This window comes from Brienomyrus brachyistius, unplaced genomic scaffold, assembly GCF_023856365.1.
Source record: "Brienomyrus brachyistius isolate T26 unplaced genomic scaffold, BBRACH_0.4 scaffold65, whole genome shotgun sequence".
Lineage (NCBI taxonomy): Eukaryota > Metazoa > Chordata > Actinopteri > Osteoglossiformes > Mormyridae > Brienomyrus > Brienomyrus brachyistius.
The window spans coordinates 1,021,999-1,046,991 of NW_026042340.1; the positions used below are offsets into that span (position 1 = coordinate 1,021,999).

Consider the following 24,993-nt stretch of genomic DNA (forward strand, 5'->3'; position numbering starts at 1 on the left):
CTGTGAAATGTTTGCTTACGCCCCCTTCGGACCTAAGGGGCAGGTGCCCAGGCCCCCTTGCCACCCCCACCCCTCTGTAATAGGTCTGCTTACACCCCCGTCGGACAGAAGGGGCAGGTGCCCAGGCAGCCTTGCCACCCCCCACCCCACTGTGAAATGTTTGCTTACACCCCCGTCGGACAGAAGGGGCAGGTGCCCAGGCAGCCTTGCCACCCCCACCCCACTGTGAAATGTTTGCTTACGCCCCCCTTCGGACCTAAGGGGCAGGTGCCCAGGCCCCCTTGCCACCCCCACCCCACTGTAAAATGTTTGTTTCGCCCCCGTCAGACAGAAGGGGCAGGTGCCCAGGCCCCCTTGCCACCCCCACCCCTCTATAAAAGGTCTGCTTACACCCCCGTCGGACAGAAGGGGCAGGTGCCCAGGCAGCCTTGCCACCCCCACCCCACTGTGAAATGTTTGCTTACGCCCCCTTCGGACCTAAGGGGCAGGTGCCCAGGCCCCCTTGCCACCCCCACCCCTCTGTAATAGGTCTGCTTACACCCCCGTCGGACAGAAGGGGCAGGTGCCCAGGCAGCCTTGCCACCCCCACCCCACTGTGAAATGTTTGCTTACGCCCCCTTCGGACCTAAGGGGCAGGTGCCCAGGCCCCCTTGCCACCCCCACCCCTCTGTAATAGGTCTGCTTACACCCCCGTCGGACAGAAGGGGCAGGTGCACAGGCAGCCTTGCCACCCCCCACCCCACTGTGAAATGTTTGCTTACACCCCCGTCGGACAGAAGGGGCAGGTGCCCAGGCAGCCTTGCCACCCCCACCCCACTGTGAAATGTTTGCTTACGCCCCCTTCGGACCTAAGGGGCAGGTGCCCAGGCCCCCTTGCCACCCCCCACCCCACTGTAAAATGTTTGTTTCGCCCCCGTCAGACAGAAGGGGCAGGTGCCCAGGCCCCCTTGCCACCCCCCACCCCTCTATAAAAGGTCTGCTTACACCCCCGTCGGACAGAAGGGGCAGGTGCCCAGGCAGCCTTGCCACCCCCACCCCACTGTAAAATGTTTGCTTACACCCCCGTCGGACAGAAGGGGCAGGTGCCCAGGCAGCCTTGCCACCCCCACCCCTCTGTGAAATGTTTGCTTACACCCCCGTCGGACAGAAGGGGCAGGTGCCCAGGCCCCCTTGCCACCCCCACCCCACTGTAAAATGTTTGCTTACACCCCCGTCGGACAGAAGGGGCAGGTGCCCAGGCCCCCTTGCCACCCCCCACCCCACTGTAAAATGTTTGCTTACACCCCCGTCGGACAGAAGGGGCAGGTGCCAAGGCCCCCTTGCCACCCCCCACCCCTCTGTAAAAGGTCTGCTTACGTCCCCGTCTGATAGAAGGGGCAGGTGCCCAGGCCCCCTTGCCACCCCCACCCCTCTGTAATAGTTCTGCTTACCCCCCCGTCGGACAAAAGGCGCAGCTGCCCAGACCCCTTGCCACCCCCACCCCTCTGTGAAATGTTTGCTTACACCCCCATCGGACAGAAGGGGCAGGTGCCCAGGCCCCCTTGCCACCCCCCCACCCCTCTGTAATAGTTCTGCTTACACCCCCGTCGGACAAAAGACGCAGCTGCCCAGGCCCCCTTGCCACCCCCACCCCTCTGTAAAAGGTCTGCTTACCTCCCCCATCAGACAGAAGGGGCAGGTGCCCAGGCCCCCTTGCCACCCCCACCCCTCTGTAATAGTTCTGCTTACGGCCCCGTCTTATAGAAGGGGCAGGTGCCCAGGCCCCCTTGCCACCCCCCACCCCTCTGTAATAGGTCTGCTTACACCCCCGTCGGACAAAAGGGGCAGGTGCCCAGGCCCCCTTGCCACCCCCCACCCCACTGTAAAATGTTTGTTTCGCCCCCGTCAGACAGAAGGGGCAGGTGCCCAGGCCCCCTTGCCACCCCCCACCCCTCTATAAAAGGTCTGCTTACGTCCCCCATCGGACATAAGGGGCAGATGCCCAGGCCCCCTTGCCACCCCCACCCCACTGTAAAAGGTCTGCATACGTCCCCCATCGGACAGAAGGGGCAGATGCCCAGGCACTCTTGCCACCCCCCACTCCACTGTAAAAGGTCTGCTTACACCCCCGTCGGACAGAAGAGTCCGGTGCCCAGGCCCCCTTGCCACCCCCACCCCTCTGTAATAGTTCTGCTTACACCCCCGTCGGACAGAAGGGCCAGCTGCCCAGGCCCCCTTGCCACCCCCACCCCTCTGTAATAGTTCTGCTTACACCCCCGTCGGACAGAAGGGCCAGCTGCCCAGGCCCCCTTGCCACCCCCACCCCCTCTGTAATAGGTCTGCTTACCCCCCCGTCGGACAGAAGGGGCAGGTGCCCAGGCCCCCTTGCCACCCCCACCCCACTGTAAAAGGTCTGCTTACCCCCCCGTCGGACAGAAGGGGCAGGTGCCCAGGCCCCCTTGCCACCCCCACCCCACTATAAAAGGTCTGCTTACACCCCCGTCGGACAGAAGGGGCAGGTGCCCAGGCAGCCTTGCCACCCCCCACACCACTGTGAAATGTTTGCTTACGCCCCCTTCGGACCTAAGGGGCAGGTGCCCAGGCCCCCTTGCCACCCCCACCCCTCTGTAATAGGTCTGCTTACGCCCCCGTCTGATAGAAGGGGCAGGTGCCCAGGCCCCCTTGCCACCCCCACCCCATTATAAAACGTCTGTTTACGACACCTTCGGACCTAAGGGGCAGGTGCCCAGGCCCCCTTGCCACCCCCACCCCTCTGTAATAGGTCTGCTTACGCCCCCGTCTGATAGAAGGGGCAGGTGCCCAGGCCCCCTTGCCACCCCCACCCCTCTGTAATAGGTCTGCTTACGCCCCCGTCTGATAGAAGGGGCAGGTGCCCAGGCCCCCTTCCAACCCCCACCCCATTATAAAACGTCTGTTTACGACACCTTCGGACCTAAGGGGCAGGTGCCCAGGCCCCCTTGCCACCCCCACCCCTCTGTAATAGGTCTGCTTACCACCCGTCGGACAGAAGGGGCAGGTGCCCAGGCCCCCTTCCAACCCCCACCCCATTATAAAACGTCTGTTTACGACACCTTCGGACAGAAGGGGCAGATGCCCAGGCCCCCTTTCCACCCCCACCCCTCTGTAATAGGTCTGCTTACACCCCCGTCGGACAGAAGGGTCCGGTGCCCAGGCGCCCTTACCCCCCCCCCCCATCCCACTGTGAAATGTTTGCTTACCCCCCCGTCGGACAAAAGACGCAGCTGCCCAGGCCCCCTTGCCACCCCCCACCCCTCTGTAAAAGGTCTGCTTACACCCCCATCGGACAGAAGGGGCAGGTGCCCAGGCCCCCTTGCCACCCCCACCCCTCTGTAAAAGGTCTGCTTACCCCCCCGTCGGACAAAAGACGCAGCTGCCCAGGCCCCCTTGCCACCCCCACCCCTCTGTAAAAGGTCTGCTTACACCCCCATCGGACAGAAGGGGCAGGTGCCCAGGCCCCCTTGCCACCCCCACCCCACTGTGAAATGTTTGCTTACGTCCCCTTCGGACAGAAGGGGCAGGTGCCCAGGTCCCCTTCCCACCCCCACCCCACTGAAAAAAGGTCTGCTTACGCCCCCGTCAGACAGAAGGGGCAGGTGCCCAGGCCCCCTTGCCACCCCCACCCCACTGTAAAAGGTCTGCTTACACCCCCATCGGACAGAAGGGGCAGGTGCCCAGGTCCCCTTCCCACCCCCACCCCACTGAAAAAAGGTCTGCTTACGTCCCCCATCAGACAGAAGGGGCAGGTTCTCAGGCCCCTTTGCCACCCCCACCCCTCTGTAATAGGTCTGCTTACACCCCCGTCGGACAGAAGAGTCCGGTGCCCAGGCCCCCTTGCCACCCCCACCCATCTGTAATAGGTCTGCTTACACCCCCGTCGGACAGAAGAGTCCGGTGCCCAGGCCCCCTTGCCACCCCCACCCCTCTGTAATAGGTCTGCTTACACCCCCGTCGGACAGAAGAGTCCGGTGCCCAGGCCCCCTTGCCACCCCCACCCCTCTGTAATAGGTCTGCTTACACCCCCGTCGGACAGAAGGGGCAGGTGCCCAGGCCTCCTTGCCCCCCCACCCCCTTTGTAAAAGGTTTGCTTACACCGCCTTCGAACATAAGTAGCAGGTGGCCCCCCACCCCACTGTAAAAGGTTGGCTTACGCCCCTCTCTGAAAAAATACGCAGGTGTTCAGGCACCCTTACCCCCCCCCACGTTTCTGACGCAGATAGATACTGTCCATTGCCCCCTCCCATCCCCGACCAGCAAAAGCCATTAAATCTATCTTCATGCATTATTATTAATACCAGACATGTAAGAATATACACAGCCATCCATTAACAATTCACCATTGAATTTATTATCTATTGCAGATTTACATTCTCTACAGTGACTGCAGTCAGTTATAATGTCTCTCTATCAAGCTGATTTCTTACATCCACTGGACGCGTCAATTCACGGAACAAGCGATCCTTCCGGAAACAATGTGTACTTTTCAGGGAGGCCACTAGGTGGAGACAAAACATACATTACTAAATATATGAGGTTCAGAATTAAATTATAAGGAAGGGGATCTATGCGCGATATTTATAAAATACCATGATGACTCCATTTTAACGGGACACTTCTATTTATTCCAGTTTGTAATTAGCAGTCATTTACGTTCTTTCATAATAAAAAATCAAGAATTTTATGAGCTATAAATCATCCATATATTTTGCAGGAACAGAAATCGCGCCGCTGAAGTTCAGCACTTCCCCGTTCGAGATAAACGTGATGTTGCCGTTTCCTGCCGGCGACCCTTAAAAATCCATGACAGCAGCAGTTAGGTGCAGTGTGTGCAGCGGCCATATTTACGGACAAAATCAAGCTGGTCACTAAGACGTTTTTTGTGGTTAATTAATCCATAATTAACAGCATAATGCTACATTATTTGTACCCCTCAGGTAAAGTGTTACCGATGAGAGAACACTTTGAGAGTCAGTAAATAACATTTTCTCCTGCCTTTACTCCATGTCTAAATAAGACCTAGACATGTTTGAGTAGATTACTAGGTTTCCTCTGGTTATTACACTTACTGCACACAATATGAAGACAATGTAAGTGAACCGAAATCTCCATGCAATGAATTAGCATCCTGTGAGTATCAAGTGCTGCACCCCATACATTAGCAATGGGCATCAGATCACTGTATTCAACAGGGTGAGGGGTTATTCAGAAAGGACGAGTGTATTATTATAAGACAGATTGATAAATCAACATGTGTAAGCCATTATTACTGTACAGATGAAGCCTTGAATTTTCCCGTTTCCATGATGGGGCCTTGGCTGGTCCATGACTGGCCCCTGCTGGGTCCTGGGTGGGACCTTGACTATAATGAGATCCCCCACGATGATGTAATGAACAAGCGGGCCGGCATGATCCGCCCCTTACCTCTCTGTGTGTAAAGTACTTGCAATGATTTATCCATCCACCAGGGGGAGCAGTGATTATGAAAGCTGAAGTGACTTTCCTGGAATCAGGTATTGTAACTCCACTGCAGAAAATGAAAATCTTAGCAAGTATAATTTCTTGTATTTAGACAAAATTCCAATTTCATTAATAAACTGACTACACTGCAATAAATGGTCTGTGAAATTTAAGAAATTGTTTCTGTTGGTAACCGGAGATCATCCACCCTGTCACTTAGCAGAGGCAGAGCCCTCTGTTGTTCACCATCTACACCAGTGACTGCATCCCCACGCATCCCTGCCACACCATTATCAAATTCGCAGATGACACTACCTTGGTTGGGCTGATCACTAACGACGATGACACCGCCTATAGAGATGAGGTCCAGCGTCTGACAGAATGGTGTGACTACAACAACCTAACCCTCAACACTAGGAAAACCAAGGAAGTGGTCATGGACTTCCGTAAGCCAAAAGCTGACCCCCCCCCTACATAAAAGGTGACTGCGTGGAGAGGGTGTCCTCCTTCAAGTTCCTCAGGACTTACATCTCCGAGGACCTGTCATGGACCACAAACACAACCGCCCTGGTGCAGAAAGCCCAGCAGCGCCTCCATTCCCTGAGGGTCCTGAGATGGAATAGGCTGCAGACCGACCTGCTGGTGTCCTTCTATCGAGCCACAATCGAGAGTGTGCTGATGCACGCCATCCCCGTGTGGTACGCTAGGTGTACAGTAACCAATAAGAAGAGACTCCAGAGGGTCACCAGTACAGCAGAGAAGGTGATTGGCTGCCCACTCCCCTCCTTGGATTCCATTGCCAGCTCTAGAAGTCTCTCTAGCCTCTCCAAGGTCCGAGCTTTCCTCAGGGTCTGCGGAACTTACTGCAGGCAGCTATCGCGAAGCGAGGTCACACAGTATTCAAAACAATCTCTTCTTGCCTAAGGCCTAAGACATAACAGACCCAATATGCCTCCCTCCCAGGCTACCAATGTCCAATTTTACTTCCACACGAGTTTTGCAAAAAGGGTGACTGAGATCTGCAAATTGTGTCTAACTAGGTGAGCATGGTTTAAAGTTTTGCCAAGTGACTGATTCAATAAATAACTTTTGGCAATTGGCAGTTTTGTTTCCAAAATGATTTTTAATATTTCAGCAATTCAGAAAAACTGTTAAATATTTCACTTATCTAAAAATCATTTATCCCAAAGTGATACAAATGCTTTTATTCAGCACAAGCTCAGCACCAATAATCTGAGATCATTTAGAATGTGATTATTCAGTTTTTTTGTTAAAATATACTTTAAACATACACTTTTCAAAAACTTATTTTCAGTGGTGCAGACAAATTGTAAAAAATCATATTATAAACATTTCTAACCAAGACTTGAGCTCTGAAGCTTATAGACATAGGGGCTGGCTACACAAAGGTGAATGAGACATTCAAAGAATTGTGTGAGGTTTGATTACTAAAGTGTTACAACTTTGAAGTGACTTTGGAGTCACCAGACCTTTGCATACTGTCAATGGCCCATCAGTCTGGAATGTCTGTCATTGCTCCTCACACCAATCAGTTTGGAAAGGCAGTGTGCATTTTACAGTTTTTTTCAATTGCTAACACAGACACTGCAATACTGAAGTTGCTTTCTCCAAACGCTTCATACAGTCACCACAACATTAGCTTATGTGGACTAAACTGTGAAGCATTTCGCTTTGCTTTCATACAAAATGCAATCAATGACTAAATGCTTCAAAAGTCATGGATTCCTGTCTCACTCACAACATTACATTTTCAGAGGCCATTTTGCACATAAGTACATACTGACCTTAAAACTGCTAATAAAACAGTCAAAACTGAAATATGTCATTTTGCTAAATTACTATCAAGACCATCAAGACAAATAGATTGTAAAAACCACATAATACAAACAAATTATGTCAATTGACACAAGATCAAACAATGAATGCTGTATGCCAAGATATTCCTCCAGAGCAATGCCAAGGATAGATCAGACGTGTGGAGAGATACTACCCTAGATTCTACTCTGTCTTAGCAATTAAAAAAAACTGTAAGAAAACACACAATACTAGCCTTTTTACAGCTTATAACATGCAACAGATTAAACGTTGATGTATAAAATGTTCAGTCACATTATATTACAAGAATAATAAAAAACAATAAATTGGCAGCCAAAGTTCTGGTGAAAGTAGCTGAATAGTAACGGTTACCTTCCGCAGTTTGGTTCAGTGGTGCCTTCTGGATAATGTTCTCCAGCTGTTCCTGAAATGGTGATGCTCCAATGTCAACCAAACATTAAAAATAAGGGAAATAAATGTGTCATTGCTGTTCTAAGATCATTTGTTCATGCCTCCAATGTTGGTTTATTTAAGTTAACTACTGTAACATCACATTCATGTGTAAATTTAAGCACAAGCTGTGAAGTGTTTAACTGATTATAGCAAAATTATAAAGGTGCCTCTGCTACATCTTCAGGTTTGATCATGTATTTCCCCAGAGACACGTCGTCAATTAATGCCAGCATCGTTTGAATGTTATGGGAATGTTTTTCCACATTTCCTGCAGCACAGGGACTAGAGATGACAACTGTCACCCTTAAGACCATCTCCTCAAGCTCTGGTATTGTGCTTGCTGTTGTCAGCAGGCCGAAGCCATATTGCTTTGGAAGGCTGTTGAGACGGATGATAGCACATGTAAAACTCTTAAAAGTTATATTAAAATTGAATGTACTTTAACACAATATTAATTTAATAAGAACAAACTGTTTTTTGGAGAGAGAGTCTTGGCGTTTATCATTATATGACTCAGGCTGCAATGCAGAACTGTAACTGAACAGTCTTTCATGGTGGCTTTTCCAGTGATGATTCAGTAGTAAGCAGATAAGATGTTACTGAGGTTGGAGTTGACAAATGTGTTTGCTGTGGCCTGCAACAGCACCAGTGATCCATCTCAGGCATCATTTTTGGATGCACAAATCTTCCATATAACTTTCTGTGATCTGTGTGAAATGAGCCAAGAAATATTGTACTGATGCTGTGATGTGGTCACAGGTGAGAAAGGTCCCGACTGGAAAAGCAGGCCACCCTTTTCGGGGGTCCCCCCCACAACAGGCTCGTACACATAGAATGGAGCTTTCGTCAGTTTTCCCCTCTTCACAATGCTGCCAGTTGCATCAATGTAGGCAATGTCCTCCTGACCGACTGTGAAATACTTCCGAGCTTCTTCCTGACCAGAGCAAAACCCCTCTTGGATGAAGGGTCACCTTCTGCAGAACATCCACTGGACACTGGGTCTTCTTTTCCACCATTATGCTGAGACTGACAGCTTCATGTTGATGATACCGTGTTTGTCTTTTGGAATTCCAGGATAATGTTTTGAACAGATGGCCTAGGACACTCATCACGGTTTCTAGAGTCAAACACTTCAGGGCTGAGTTTGTGTAAACTTTCCAAATATAGAGACCTTGGGAGCTTCGTCTCCAGACTTTTGCCCAGTCGTTCCTGCTCTGATGTACCGATGCCTTAGTTCTTCTCGGGATTGTCGTGCAACACCACCATGGAACTCTACCACGGCCTTTAGCTCCTGACTTTGCAGAACTACTCTGCAGGTAACTGACCAGTCGCTGAACGTCACATTTGAACAGCGGTGCAGGTCCTCCTGAATGGATGCTTTTCACACTATGAGGAATGAAGCCAAAGCTGCAGTATGGATGAACTGAGCAGATGCCAGCAGAAATAACATTTGTCCAATTCCAGCCCAATGAAATGTCTTCTGGGCTGATTTTCCCCCAAATCCTTCCATTTTTCCTGAGATATACAGAAGAATGCAGAGTCCGGCACACTGTGACTGTAATAAGTCCATTCTAGGTTTGGATCATTAACTGCTGATCTGAGAGATTCCAGATATGCAATGTTGTCTGTAGCCTGAAACAAATATAATACTTTAAATTGTTTTAAATGCATCATTTTAAAATTAAAATTAAATTTGATGAAATTTGAGACACTCAAAAATAGATATAAATGAAGCAATTTATATGACTATAATATTACAATTGTAAGCGATGCGGTAAAAATTTTTTTTAAGTAATGTTACATTTTACTGTATAGTAATAATTACACCTAATTTACCTGGTCAGGAGAGCTTCTGATGTCAGAAGAACTGACAATGAAATTAAACAGAATTGCTATTACAACGTAAAAAAATTATCTACAAAATAATCAATTGTATTAAAGAAACTATAAGTCACCCAGTCTTGGGAATTGTATGTGGATCAGGACCTGGATCCTCTCCTGCATTTGCTTCTTCCACAGCTTCCCAAATCTGTACACTCATTAAAGAAATAATTACACATCAAAACCATGGCACACAAATCCAAGAAACTGACATGTACTCTGGGCAACTGTCTCAGCCATTTTCTGAACAGTCTGTGCCTCCCCCTCTCCAATCCGCATCTCTACATTCCAAACATCTCAGCCATCCCCCTTGCTCATGACGCATTTAAAAGGCATGTAAAGGGATGCATTTTAATCAAGTACATTTTGACCCCTAACACATTTGCATTGCATTGGAGGTGTTCTGGTATGATAGACTAGAGAGCTATGCAGGTGTGAAAACTGTCTGTTAAACAACAATAACACCACTCCACAACAATCATTGTTCCCACCTACCCCAAACCTAATCCCATCATACCAATCATTTACATCTCCACCAAACATGAACACCCTTACACCCCAAAAATGGGGAAAATTGTGGTGCTCATGAGCATGCTGAATAGGCATCAGAGAATCTGTGGTGGGGAGCATCATAAACCACAAATTATGGTTTACAAGGCTACAATGATTAGGGATTACAATGCTACAATGATTAGGGATTATAATGCTACAATGATTAGGGATTACAATGCTACAATGATTAGGGATTACAATGCTATAATGATTACGGATTACAATGCTATAATGATTACGGATTACAATGCTACAATGATTATGGATTACAATGCTATAATGATTACAGATTACAATGCTACATAAGGAGTACATAACTTGGATACAGGCAAATAGAAAATGTGACTTGGACCCCCTGCTCAGACTGGCACTTTCAATCACTCAGTTGATTTTGCTGAGTGGGGGGTATTTTGGGGCTGCTAAAAAGTGCTGGACCCCCTGAATTTCTCATGGTATCCATGCCCCTCCAATGCCCCTGCTTGGATAAGTTGGTGAAAGGTTACAACTGCAAAATAAGATCCATACACTGGATAATTATTATAGTATTGTTCAATATCCTGTACATCTCTGCTTATAATGAATTTGTCACCAGGACGGCACTGATTTTCAAAGGAAAGATCCCAAGGACCTTCGAGATCTTCAAGAACTCGGCAAGGAATTGATAAAATCTCAAATCCAGAGGAGAGGACACACTTTCTTTTTTTTCTGTTTATTTATTCATTTTTATTTATTTCCTCAAGAGAGGGAGAGAGAGGGGGACAGAAGGACGAAAACGGAGAAGAAGGGAAATAGAGAGAGAGCGAGGGAAAAGAGAAAAAAAGAAAGAAAACCACTGATAATCTGCTTCAATACCTGCTGATGAGAGAAAACAACAACCAACATCTGTACGAATCACAATGAGCATGTTAAGGAGCAACAGCCGATCAAGACAGTGTGTGTCTGTGAGAACCTGTGTGTACACCTGTGTGTGTCTGTGAGAACCTGTGTGTACACCTGTGTGTGTCTGTGAGAACCTGTGTGTACACCTGTGTGTGTCTGTGAGAACCTGAGTGTACACCTGTATGTGTCTGTGAGAACCCGTGTGTACACCTGTATGTGTCTGTGAGAACCCGTGTGTACACCTGTATGTGTCTGTGAGAACCTGTGTGTACACCTGTATGTGTCTGTGAGAACCCGTGTGTACACCTGTATGTGTCTGTGAGAACCCGTTTGTACACCTGTATGTGTCTGTAAGAACCTGTGTGTACACCTGTGTGTGTCTGTGAGAACCTGTGTGTACACCTGTATGTGTCTGTGAGAACCCGTGTGTACACCTGTATGTGTCTGTGAGAACCCGTGTGTACACCTGTATGTGTCTGTGAGAACCCGTGTGTACACCTGTATGTGTCTGTGAGAACCCGTTTGTTCACCTGTATGTGTCTGTGAGAACCCGTGTGTACACCTGTATGTGTCTGTGAGAACCCGTGTGTACACCTGTATGTGTCTGTGAGAACCCGTTTGTACACCTGTATGTGTCTGTGAGAACCCGTGTGTACACCTGTATGTGTCTGTGAGAACTCGTGTGTACACCTGTATGTGTCTGTGAGAACCCGTGTGTACACCTGTGTGTGTCTGTGAGATCCTGTTTGTACACCTGTATGTGTCTGTGAGAACCTGTTTGTACACCTGTATGTGTCTGTGAGATCCTGTTTGTGCACCTGTATGTGTCTGTGAGAACTTGTTTGTACACCTGTATGTGTCTGTGAGAACCTGTGTGTACACCTGTGTGTGTCTGTGAGATCCTGTTTGTACACCTGTGTGTGTCTGTGAGAACCTGTTTGTACACCTGTATGTGTCTGTGAGAACCTGTTTGTACACCTGTATGTGTCTGTGAGAACCTGTTTGTACACCTGTATGTGTCTGTGAGAACCTGTTTGTACTCCTGTATGTGTCTGTGAGAACCTGTGTGTACACCTGTATGTGTCTGTGAGAACCTGTTTGTACACCATTATGTGTCTGTGAGAACCTGTTTGTACGCCTGTATGTGTCTGTGAGAACCTGTTTGTACGCCTGTATGTGTCTGTGAGAACCTGTTTGTACGCCTGTATGTGTCTGTGAGAACCTGTTTGTGCACCTGTATGTGTCTGTGAGAACCTGTTTGCACACCTGTGTGTGTCTGTGAGAACCTGTTTGCGCACCTGTATGTGTCTGTGAGAACCTGTTTGCACACCTGTATGTGTCTGTGAGAACCTGTTTGTACACCTGTGTGTGTCTGTGAGATCCTGTTTGTGCACCTGTATGTGTCTGTGAGAACCTATTTGTACACCTGTGTGTGTCTGTGAGATCCTGTTTGTACACCTGTATGTGTCTGTGAGAACCTGTTTATACACCTGTATGTGTCTGTGAGAACCTGTTTGTACACTTGTATGTGTCTGTGAGAACCTGTTTGTACACCTGTATGTGTCTGTGAGAACCTGTTTGTACACCTGTATGTGTCTGTGAGAACCCGTGTGTACACCTGTATGTGTCTGTGAGAACCTGTGTGTACACCTGTATGTGTCTGTGAGAACCTGTTTGTACTCCTGTTTGTGTCTGTGAGTACCTGTTTTTACCCCTGTGTGCACACCTGTATCTGTGAGCGCGCTGGTGTTCAAAAGGGTTCTCCATGTAAATGTGTAGTAGTGTGTGTGGGGAGCCACAGCCCCATCCCTCAGGACATGAAGCAGACACGGAGGGCATGGGAGCCCCCGGAGGACCACCGCAGGGAGAATAGCATCCCTCACCCAGAAAAGGGCAGAGGAGAGCTCCGGAGGGAGGCCATCCGGCAGCCACAGTGCAGGAGCCCCAGGGGGCCGTGGCGGCGAGCCCGCAGGCTCCGCCGGCGGCCATCCCCACCAGGGCAGACCAGGCCCTGGGCCCAGAGATCCAAGGGCCCCCCCACCCCCCAGCAAGGGCCCGACAGACCCAGGAGGGCCAGATCCCGCCAGGCAACCGCCGAGGGTGAGCCAGCACCCACCCGAGCACCCAGCCCCGGACATCGAGAACCACCAACGCACCAGCGGCCGGGGGCCCCATCCACCGGCAGGGAGTGTGGCGGGGGGGAATAGAGCCCGAGATGTTATTTCAGGTGGAGTCTAGAACCCAACCTGACACATGCGTATAGACAAACAGGCATACACATATACAAGCATACGTTCCCACCCTCATGCACACATAAACAAATATTTACACATTCACCCAACATAGAGACACACAGAAATGAACGCTGTACCCATACTCTCACTCCCCATATATACTCTATGTGGACCCCATTTTTTCCTCTGGCGAGGAGACCAGAAAATCACCCCGGACCCCGCAGCAGCCGAGAAGCCCACCAGCCCAGACCCCGACTAGACGGCCAGCTCTTCCTCTCTCAGCCCCCAGCCCCAAATGGCGAACGGAGAACGGGGGGTGTGAAAAGACCCCATGCCCCCCTTCGCCCGCTCAGATGTGGTATTGGTGTGTGTTGTTCTAAAGTGCTTTTAAAACAGGTGAAGGGCATGATGCTAACCACCCCCTGCCGACCAACAGTTGGTGTTAGCTCGGCCCCTCCCCAGAACCCTCAATGTCTATGTGCAATTAAAATTGAGATGTGGGCCCTGGCACCAGAGGTAAGGCTGAATGAACAGACCGCCCTCTGGATGCCATACTGTGTGCCCACCCCCAAGGCCCTAAATGTATGTGTCATGAGAGAGTCAGTGATGAGAATGTCTAAGTTGTGATGTATGATTGAGATGCAGGTGGTCGCGAGGGGACAGAGGAGGGATACCTCCCCTGTATCCCAGCCACGCACCTGCACCTCAAAGCCCTACGTGCGTGGTGGTGTGATGGAGCGGGAGGAGGGAGGCACTTCGGGATGGGGAGGAAAAGAATGGCGGGTGGCCAAGTTCCCCCCCCTCTGGAGCCAGCTCCCCCGCTGACCCCCATAGGCACCCCCCGTTCCCCGAAATCCACCCAGGGCGGGGGGCCCAGGCCCATCCAGACCGGAGCCCAAGGCAGCGGCACCACCCGGCCCCACAGAGCCCAAGGCGCCCCACCGGACCCCACCCCAGAGGAAAAACTACCCCCGCCCCAGCATTCAGTCAACTCCCATACTGCATAAGACAAAAGACATCCAGGTTGAGTCCCTCCTCCTCCTCTATTGGATTCCCCCCCCCCCCCCCCGCAGAGTGGATACCCCAAAAGCAGGGACCCCCTGCGGACAGATGGTAAGAACCTCCCCCAGTTCCACCGACGTGCCGAAGGCCCCCGCACCGGGGCTGAGCCCCCATGCACGCACCGACCCACACCCCGGCGGCACACCTACCAGGACCCAAGCCCCCCCAGCCCAGCCGGAACCCCAGCCCGGAGGCAGAGCGCCCCCAGAACCCCAAGCCCGCCCCGGATTTACCCAGGAGCAGCATGGCCACCAGGCCGGTAACCTACGTCCGCCGGCACAGGCTCCCCCAGCAGCGCCGCCTGCAGCCGCCAGAAGGACCCCACCCAAGAGCCACCAAAGCCCCATCCAGGCCAGGACCGCAGTCCCAGCGCCGAACCCCCCCAGCAACCCACCCAGGGAACCCCCAGACGCCCCAAGCCAATATGCCCCCCCCCATGCCAACGACACCGACCCAAGCAGGACAAAACCCTAACCCCCCACCCCCACTAGGTGATGGAGCTGATCAAAGGAGCCCAGAGAGATTGATCTAGTGTGGCGGCAGAAGCTGTATCAAGACTAATATGGTTCAACAAACTGTCTCTATATTGGTTGATATTAAGGTTATTTTTATTCTTCCAGTTCATAAGGACGGTCTTCTTAGCAATGTATAAGGCGGTGAAAGCCATGTGGGTTGTGTTATAATCTGTAGTGACACCATCTAGGTCGCCCAACAAGCAGACTGAAGGGGATGCTGGAATGGTACATTTCAGACACTTTGATAAGTCTTCACAGATCCTGAGCCAGAACATCTGAGTAGGTGGACAGAACCAAAAAGCGTGGATGTAACTGTCAGGTGTGTCGCCTTAACAGTGTGAGCAGTTGCTAGAGGACGTAAAACCCATCCTGAACATCCGATGCCCTGTATAGTGCACTCTATGCAGGATTTTGTATTGTATTAACTGTAAACTGGGATTTCTAATCAGTTGAAAGGTTTTTAAACATATCTTAGACCAGAAATTGTGGTCCCAGCTGACTGATAGATCTGCCTCCCATTTTGCAATGGGAAGGAATATTGATTCATCCATTTTAGAAAGTGTCCTGTATATTTTAGACAGTAATTTGGGGGTTTTAAGATTAAGGAATTCTGCCACACTTGGTGGTATTTGTAATTTGATTTGATTATACCCTAATTTCCTTTTTACTATAGATTTAACTTGTTGATATTCTAAAAATTCCAACCATCATTTTTATTGAGGCGACCCTTCCCATAAGTGATATGGGTAGGGACTTCCACCTAACCAGATCATCCTCTACTTTTGTTAAAAGTGGGGTATGGTTTAGTTTAGTTAAATCTGTCAGCCTAGGTGAAACGTTAATACCTAAATATTTAATATCTCCAGACTGCAGTGGAATGGGAGAATTATTCTGGAAGGAGCAATTAATTGGGAGAACTGTAGATTTTAACCAATTTATCGAATAATCTGAGACTCTTGAGAAAGAGTTTATTAATGTAATTACCTCAGAAAGAGTGGTTTGTGAATGCTGGAGAAGAAGTAACACATCATCCGCATAAAGACTTACCTTATGTTCTATATTCATGCATTTAATGCCTTTGATCACTATAGCCTGTCTAATTGCTGCTGCTAGTGGTTCAATAAAAATTGCAAATAGTGAGGGGGAGAGAGGGCATACCTGCCTGGTGCCCCTCTTGAGACAGAAACTGGAGGATGTTTGGTCATTCGTCCTGACATATGCTGTTGGGGAACTATATAATATTTTTAACCAGTTCATGAAAGAGTTTCCGTAACCAAATTTGCGCAAAGCTGCAAATAAAAAATTCCAGTTAACTCTATCAAATGCTTTTTCTGCATCTAGAGACAATATTGTAATTTGAAGGTTTTTATTGCATGAATAGTCTATCAGGTTAAGTAATCTTCGTGTATTTGTTGATGAGTGCCTCCCTTTCATGAAACCCGTTTGGTCAGGATGAATTATGAGAGGGGTTATCTTCTCTATTCTTTTTGAGAGAGCTTTGCAGATTATTTTAAGGTCAACGTTAATAAGGGATATTGGACGATAGCTGGTAGGCAATGTAGGGTCTTTGCCTGGTTTTAGCAAGAGACTAATGTTGGCAGAATTCATATTTGGTGGTAGCCTACCATTTTCCCTGGTTTCTTGCAACATTCTCTGGAATGTTCTTCGGTGGAAATTCTTTATAGAATTCTGCTGGAAATCCATCTGGACCTGGCGCCTTTTTATTGGGCATACCGTTCAGGGCTTCCTGGAGTTCACCTGGAGTCAGCGGAGAGTCCAGTGCCATCACTTGATTGTCTGATAATTTCGGAAGGGTTATACTATCAAGAAACTGATCAATTTCGTCTTTAGATGGGTTTATCTGTGGTGAATATAAAGATTTGTAAAAGTCCCTGAAAATTTATTTATTCTGTCAGGATCCATATACTGTTTCCCCATTTGAGTCTTTAACAGCACATATAGTTGTTTTTTCCTTGTTTATTTTTAACTGATTAGCTAGAAATTGACCTGATTTATTACCATGTTCATAATTTTGCCAGTGAAACCTTTGTGCTAAGAATTGAGTTTTTTTGTTAATAATTTCATTTAATTCTAGTTTTGCTTTACGTATTTTATTCAGCATTTCCTGTTCCTGGGATGAAACGTAGGCTTGTTCTAAGGATTTGATGGTGTCTTCTAATTCCTGAATACACTTGTTTTCTTTTTTCTTTTTATATGATGAGAATGAGATTATTTTACCTCTCATCACAGCTTTGCCTGCTTCCCAGAGAACAGATGCTGATGTTCCAGGCAGGTCATTATAGTCTAAATATAAAGCCCACTCTTTTTTAAAATAGTTAATAAAGTCTCCATCTTTAAGCAATGATGCATTAAATCTCCAGTTTCTACTTGGTGGAGTGGCCTTCCTATTTATTAGGGGTAAAGAAACAGGAGCATGATCGCTGACAGCTATAGGGTGTATCTCTGTGTCTGAAATGTCACTCAGCAGTGAGCTACTGACTAGGAAATAATCCAGACGAGAGTAAGAGTGATGGACATGTGAGAAGAAAGTATATTACCTACGGGTGGGGTGAAGAGAACGCCATGCATCGCAAAGTCCATAGTCGCTCATGTGCTGTTTAACTATATTTGTGGATTCCCAGTTGCGCTGAGCAGCTGTACTGAGCCTGTCCATTTCTTTATCTAGTCCGAAGTTGAGGTCGCCCCCCAGAACAAGTGCGCAATCTAGGTGTTCAGAGAGTGCGGTAAATAAAACGTGGAAGAATGAGGGGTTATCAACATTTGGACCATATATACTAACAATACATAACTTTTTGTTAAGTATAGATAATTTAATAATTATAAATCTACCCTCTGGATCTATAATTGTGTTGAGTACTGTAAAATTGACATTTTTATGTATTAAAATTGCTACCCCTCTTTGTCTAGAGTTATAGCAGGCTGAGAGCACATTAGGAAATTCAGGTGTTTTAAGTTCATCAGTAGCTTTGGCAGGTCTATGAGTCTCTTGTAATAAAACAACGTCTGCCTGTAGTTTTTTAAGCTGGCGAAAAATATTTAACCTCTTTTCTCTGGAGCCAGCTCCATGCACATTCCATGAGACAAACCTTAGTGTGCCCATAGACCGGTGTGTGCAGCTAATGTTGCACATGCGAGTGAATGAGGTTTGAGCGAGCTTGTACGCACTTGTGTGTGTGTGTGTGTCCTATGTGTCTGTGTGCGCTATGAGGTCGGAGTGGTTGTATTGACGCTGACTGCATATGTACGTGGTCGTGCAGATGCGTAACGCCTGAAGATATTGTGTGTGACAGAGTAGAAAAGCAGGTGATCGGTGTAGTGAAAGAAGGGGAAAGTGAGGGATACATACAAAGGGGCAAGTTGGTGAGGGTATACATGGGGACAAGAGAAAAGCGGAAACATCGCTAGTACTATAGCGCTGCGGAGACTGACGGTAATGTATTCAGTATGACATCACGTTACATTAACAGAATGACATGTATGAGCTAGAGAGATGTTATTGGAAGAGGATTAGAGGAAATAAGAAAAATATATAACGGCTTCTTATCTGGACTGGCATTAATATAACCAGGGAGTGGAACTGGGGTCGCGGTATAGCTGCCCATCCACGTAGAGCCGGTCTACGGCGATGACAGCTCGGGAGCCCTTCTGAATGAAGTTACGTCGGATTGGGAACAGAACTCTGCGTCGCTCCAGGATCTCTTTGGGGAACTGGTCGTTTACGCCAAAGTCCGTTCCTTTCAGCCCCCTGCCGCTCTTCACCTGCTCCTTCTGCTTAAAATATCCTAATTTAGCCACAATAGGATGCGGTCTTAGTGCCACAGGCCTCTTGGCTCCCAGCCGATGGACTCTCTCAAAGCAGATGTTTTTCACATTGTCCTCCGAAAGCTTCAGGTGGTTCTTAATAAAGGCTTTGACAGTAACTTCTGCGTCCTCTTCGGCAGATTCCGGAATGCCTGAGAACACCAGGTTATTTCTCATACTACGGGCCTGTAGATCGATGACAGTCTCTTTTATTTTTTTATTTTCTTCATTCAGATGGGTCACATTCTCAGTTACACATCTACAAAGGGCCCAGAATGCCGCTGGCGGAGTGTTAACACGCAGCGGGCACAGGAATCACATCTACACCGGACCCAGAATGCCGCTGGCGAACTATTAACACGCACCAGACACAGGGATCACATCTACACCGGCCCAGAATGTGGCTGGCGGAGTGTTAACACGCACCAGGCACAGGGATCACATCTACACCGGGCCCAGAATGCCGCTGGCGGAGTGTTAACACGCACCAGACACAGGGATCACATCTACACCGGGCCCAGAATGCCGCTGGCGGAGTGTTAACACGTACCAATCACAGGGATCACATCTACACCGGGCCCAGAATGCTGCTGGCGGAGTGTTAACACGTACCAATCACAGGGATCACATCTACACCGGGCCCAGAATGCCGCTGGCGGAGTGTTAACACGTACCAATCACAGGGATCACATCTACACCGGGCCCAGAATGCCGCTGGCGGAGTGTTAACACGCACCAGACACAGGGATCACATCTACACCGGGCCCAGAATGCCGCTGGCGGAGTGTTAACACGTACCAATCACAGGGATCACATCTACACCGGGCCCAGAATGCCGCTGGCGGAGTGTTAACACGCACCAGACACAGGGATCACATCTACACCGAGCCCAGAATGCCGCTGGCGGAGTGTTAACACGCACCAGACACAGGGATCACATCTACACCGGGCCCAGAATGCCGCTGGCGGAGTGTTAACACGTACCAATCACAGGGATCACATCTACACCGGGCCCAGAATGCCGCTGGCGGAGTGTTAACACGCACCAGACACAGGGATCACATCTACACCGGGCCCAGAATGCCGCTGGCGGTGTGTTAACACGCACCAGGCACAGGGATCACATCTACACCGGGCCCAGAATGCCGCTGGCGGTGTGTTAACACGCACCAGGCACAGGGATCACATCTACACCGGGCCCAGAATGCCGCTGGCGGTGTGTTAACACGCACCAGGCACAGGGATCACATCTACACCGGGCCCAGAATGCCGCTGGCGGAGTGTTAACACGCACCAGGCACAGGGATCACATCTACACCGGGCCCAGAATGCCGCTGGCGGAGTGTTAACACGCACCAGACACAGGGATCACATCTACAACGGGCCCAGAATGCCACTGGCGGGGTGTTAACACGCACCAGTCACACGGATCACATCTACAACGGGCCCAGAATGCCACTGGCGGAGTGTTAACACGCACCACTCACAGGGATCACATCTACAACGGGCCCAGAATGCCACTGGCGGGGTGTTAACACGCACCAGGCATAGGGATCACATCTACAACGGGCCCAGAATGCCACTGGCGGAGTGTTAACACGCACCAGACACAGGGATCACATCTACAACGGGCCCAGAATGCCACTGGCGGAGTGTTAACACGCACCACTCACAGGGATCACATCTACAACGGGCCCAGAATGCCACTGGCGGGGTGTTAACACGCACCAGGCACAGGGATCACATCTACACCGAGCCCAGAATGCCGCTGGCAGAGTGTTAACACGCACCAGGCACAGGGATCACATCTACACCGGGCCCAGAATGCCGCTGGCGGAGTGTTAACACGCACCAGGCACTGGGATCACATCTACACCAAGCCCAGAATGCCGCTGGCGGAGTGTTAACACGCACCAGACACAGGGATCACATCTACAAAGGGCCCAGAATGCCGCTGGCAGAGTGTTAACACGCACCAGGCACTGGGATCACATCTACACCGAGCCCAGAATGCCGCTGGCGGAGTGTTAACACGCACCAGGCACTGGGATCACATCTACACCGAGCCCAGAATGCCGCTGGCGGAGTGTTAACACGCACCAGGCACAGGGATCACATCTACACCGAGCCCAGAATGCCGCTGGCGGGGTGTTAACACGCACCAGGGACAGGGATCCCATCTACACCGGGCCCAGAATGCCGCTGGCGGAGTGTTAACACGCACCAGGCACAGGGATCACATCTACACTGAGCCCAGAATGCCGCTGGCAGGGTGTTAACACGCACCAGGCACAGGGATCACATCTACACCGGGCCCAGAATGCCGCTGGCGGGGTGTTAACACGCACCAGGGACAGGGATCCCATCTACACCGGGCCCAGAATGCCGCTGGCGGAGTGTTAACACGCACCAGGCACAGGGATCACATCTACACTGAGCCCAGAATGCCGCTGGCGGGGTGTTAACACGCACCAGGGACAGGGATCCCATCTACACCGGGCCCAGAATGCCGCTGGCGGAGTGTTAACACGCTCCAGGCACAGGGATCACATCTACACTGAGCCCAGAATGCCGCTGGCAGGGTGTTAACACGCACCAGGCACAGGGATCACATCTACACCGGGCCCAGAATGCCGCTGGCGGGGTGTTAACACGCACCAGGGACAGGGATCCCATCTACACCGGGCCCAGAATGCCGCTGGCGGAGTGTTAACACGCACCAGGCACAGGGATCACATCTACACTGAGCCCAGAATGCCGCTGGCGGGGTGTTAACACGCACCAGGGACAGGGATCCCATCTACACCGGGCCCAGAATGCCGCTGGCGGAGTGTTAACACGCACCAGGCACAGGGATCACATCTACACTGAGCCCAGAATGCCGCTGGCAGGGTGTTAACACGCACCAGGCACAGGGATCACATCTACACTGAGCCCAGAATGCCGCTGGCGGAGTGATAACACGCACCAGGCACAGGGATCACATCACAGCTGCTCTCACATCCCTGCACTGGCTTCCTCTGGCTTCTAGGATTGATTTTAAAGTTCATTTGCTAATTTGTAAATATATAGGTGGTTTTGCTCTGTCCTGCCTCAGTAACATGACTGAAAGATATGTCTCAGGTAGATCAGTCAGATCATCCGGCAGTAATTTGCTGATTATTCCTAAAACCTGGCCGGGGAGGGAGGGGGCAGCTTTTAGTCACTATGGGCCCAAACTCTGAAACTCTCTCCTAGAGAACCTTAGAGCTACTGAATGTCTTAGTGCTATGAAAACTAGGCTGAAAACGCATCTTCTCACCACCGCATATAATAATCTATGATAATCAGTTGTTTTATTATTTTATGTATTTATTATTATCAGTTACTGTGGGGGGGGGGTCGCTCTCCCTAGAAGACATAGGGGTTAGAGGCCCCTGTGAGGGAGGGGCCCCTACAGCGAATATGGGTGGTTAAAGTCCTTTATGATGGTATTTTATTATTTTTATTTATTTTATATACATTTTTACTCTATTTTAATTTCTTTTCTGCTTATTGTTATTTATTCTGTGCTTATTTGAATTTCTTTCTTTTTCTTCTTTTTAAATGTTTGTAAAGCCCTGTGGTTTAACAAGCTATATAAATAATGATTGATTGACTGCACACAATATTCTAGGCTTTTAAAAAATTCCCATGCCTCTTCAAAGGTTTTGCTGTTTAACTCCATCTAGTTTGCAGTTTCTAGCTTCAGTCTCATACCATTAAAGTTAGCCTTGCTAACATTGTATACTTTTCTTTTGGACTTTGCTCTTTGGACACTAAGATTAACCTCAAATTTAACCATGTTATGACGTGTCTGATTACACTGATTACCGATAATATCGTCATATCACTCAAACCTAATTGGTGATTTGACATGATCCCAGGTATAACAATACAGGCAAAAAGGATTTTACTCATGTGATCAGGAATCCAAGTGCCAGTTGCTGCTGCATTAGCTGCTGTGGATGTTCACATCTCCTCCTTTCAGTGATACGTGTCGAGTGTAGGGACAGCTGGCAGAGAGATGGCCAAGGACTGCACTGGAAGCACTGGTCTGACTGTTATGGGAGGGTTCGCATCTCCTCCTTTCAGTGATACGTGTCGAGTGTAGGGACACCTGGCAGAGAGATGGCTAAGGACTGCACTGGAAGCACTGGTCTGACTGTTATGGGAGGTTCACATCCATCTTGCTGTATTCCTATATATTCTGTGATTTTGGCTGTAGCTTGTACTTAATGCTTTTACCTCTAGTTTTGAGCTAAGATGCACTGACTCACAATTAGTGATCATCTGACTGCAGCAAAGTACCAGGATGCACAGGACACTCTGCAGACTGTAATTCATTTTGAAATGTAAGCTGTGCTGCTAATTATATTGAAAACAAATGCTGATTGTAATGTTTGGTATTTAGCTAAAGTGTAGGATGTGTATATGTCTGTGTCTTAAAGTGTTTTCTGTTCCAGGCTGAAAGGCTGTGGTCTCATAGATAAACACTGTGAAATGGTGACTTCAGCTCTAAGATCAAACTCTTCCCCCCTGAGAGAGCTGGACCTGAGTGACAATGACCTAAAGAATAAAGGAGTGACGCTGCTCTCTGCTGGACTGGGGGATTCACAGTGTAAACTGGAGATACTGAGGTCAGTATTATTGTGTATTCCACAGTTTAAACTGGAGGTACTGAGGTCAGTATTAGTGGGTATTCCACAGTCTTCACCAGCATCCAGCGTTTTCACAAGAACACGGCAGACTCTGTACACCCCTCTCCTTGAGGAGATCCTCAGTGATTTTACAGCTCTGATCTCTTCACTGTTCTGGATGTTAATCCTTCCCAGGCTGGTCTCCTTGCCCTTGACATCCCTACCAGGCCTCATCCTCACTGCCATCAGGGTCTGCTTGGGACAGAACTGTGGATGAGGGAGGAAGGTGGTAGACAGGAGGAGACTGAGGCTGCTGCCTGACCTCAGATCTGGGCTCACAAACCATGATATCATCAATTTATATGTACTTTCACTGTAATTTCAGCTTCAAAACACAATTCCAGTTGTTTCAGCCAGTAGGCCGTTTTATTGTAGTATGGTATGAGTTTCAGGACATACAGGCAGTGATGGGTGACTGGACCGAAGCCTCAGTGAGGCAGACTTTATTAAAAATAAAAATGACAGCAGGAAGAGGAAAGTTTAGGGCGGCTGTTGGTCAACAGCGGCGTCCTCATTCCGAGTCGGCGTCTCTGGGTGTGAGAGGCGGGAAACATGTTCCCAGGCGAGGTGGGAGGAGAGAAAACAGAACAAAAGGAGCGGAAGGCAGGGTAATGCGGAGCAGCCGGTGTCTGGGGGTCACAGGTGAGGTGGGAGGAGAGAAAACAGGACAAAAGGAGCGGAAGGCAGGGTAACGCGGAGCAGCCGGTGTCTGGGGGTCACAGGTGAGGTGGGAGGAGAGAAAGCAGAACAACAGGAGCGGAAGGCAGGGTAACACGGAGCAGCCGGTGTCTGGGGGTCACAGGTGAGGTGGGAGGAGAGAAAACAGAACAAAAGGAGAGGAAGGCAGGGTAACGTGGAGCAGCCGGTGTCTGGGGGTCACAGGTGAGGTGGGAGGAGAGAAAACAGGACAAAAGGAGCGGAAGGCAGGGTAACGCGGAGCAGCCGGTGTCTGGGGGTCACAGGTGAGGTGGGAGGAGAGAAAGCAGAACAACAGGAGCGGAAGGCAGGGTAACACGGAGCAGCCGGTGTCTGGGGGTCACAGGTGAGGTGGGAGGAGAGAAAACAGAACAAAAGGAGAGGAAGGCAGGGTAACGTGGAGCAGCCGGTGTCTGGGGGTCACAGGTGAGGTGGGAGGAGAGAAAACAGGACAAAAGGAGCGGAAGGCAGGGTAACGCGGAGCAGCCGGTGTCTGGGGGTCACAGGTGAGGTGGGAGGAGAGAAAGCAGAACAACAGGAGCGGAAGGCAGGGTAACACGGAGCAGCCGGTGTCTGGGGGTCACAGGTGAGGTGGGAGGAGAGAAAACAGAACAAAAGGAGAGGAAGGCAGGGTAACGTGGAGCAGCCGGTGTCTGGGGGTCACAGGTGAGGTGGGAGGAGAGAAAACAGGACAAAATGAGCGGAAGGCAGGGTAACACGGAGCAGCCAGTGTCTGGGGTTTTAGGTGCACCATCGTCACGATGGTTTGGTTTGGAAATCAAATGCTCATTTATGGCCATTAATTCACTGTGACTTCAGGACGTCAGATTAAAAGGTGAGGTTCAGTGAGTCATGTAGGATCACTGTGTT

The 24,993-nt window shown here is 49.5% G+C and overlaps 1 protein-coding gene and 1 long non-coding RNA gene across 2 annotated transcripts in view; one reads left to right on the plus strand and one right to left on the minus strand.

Annotated features, from left to right (window-relative positions):
- The window catches only part of LOC125725332 (protein NLRC5-like), a 554,938-nt gene that overhangs the window by 66,465 nt on the left and 463,480 nt on the right, over positions 1-24,993 (plus strand). The window lies entirely within an intron of this gene.
- LOC125725360 (uncharacterized) lies at positions 11,058-12,778 on the minus strand. The gene is made up of 3 exons (XR_007387455.1): positions 12,619-12,778; positions 11,947-12,170; positions 11,058-11,242 (listed from the first exon to the last, which is right to left on the minus strand). It is a non-coding gene; the product is annotated as an uncharacterized LOC125725360 (long non-coding RNA).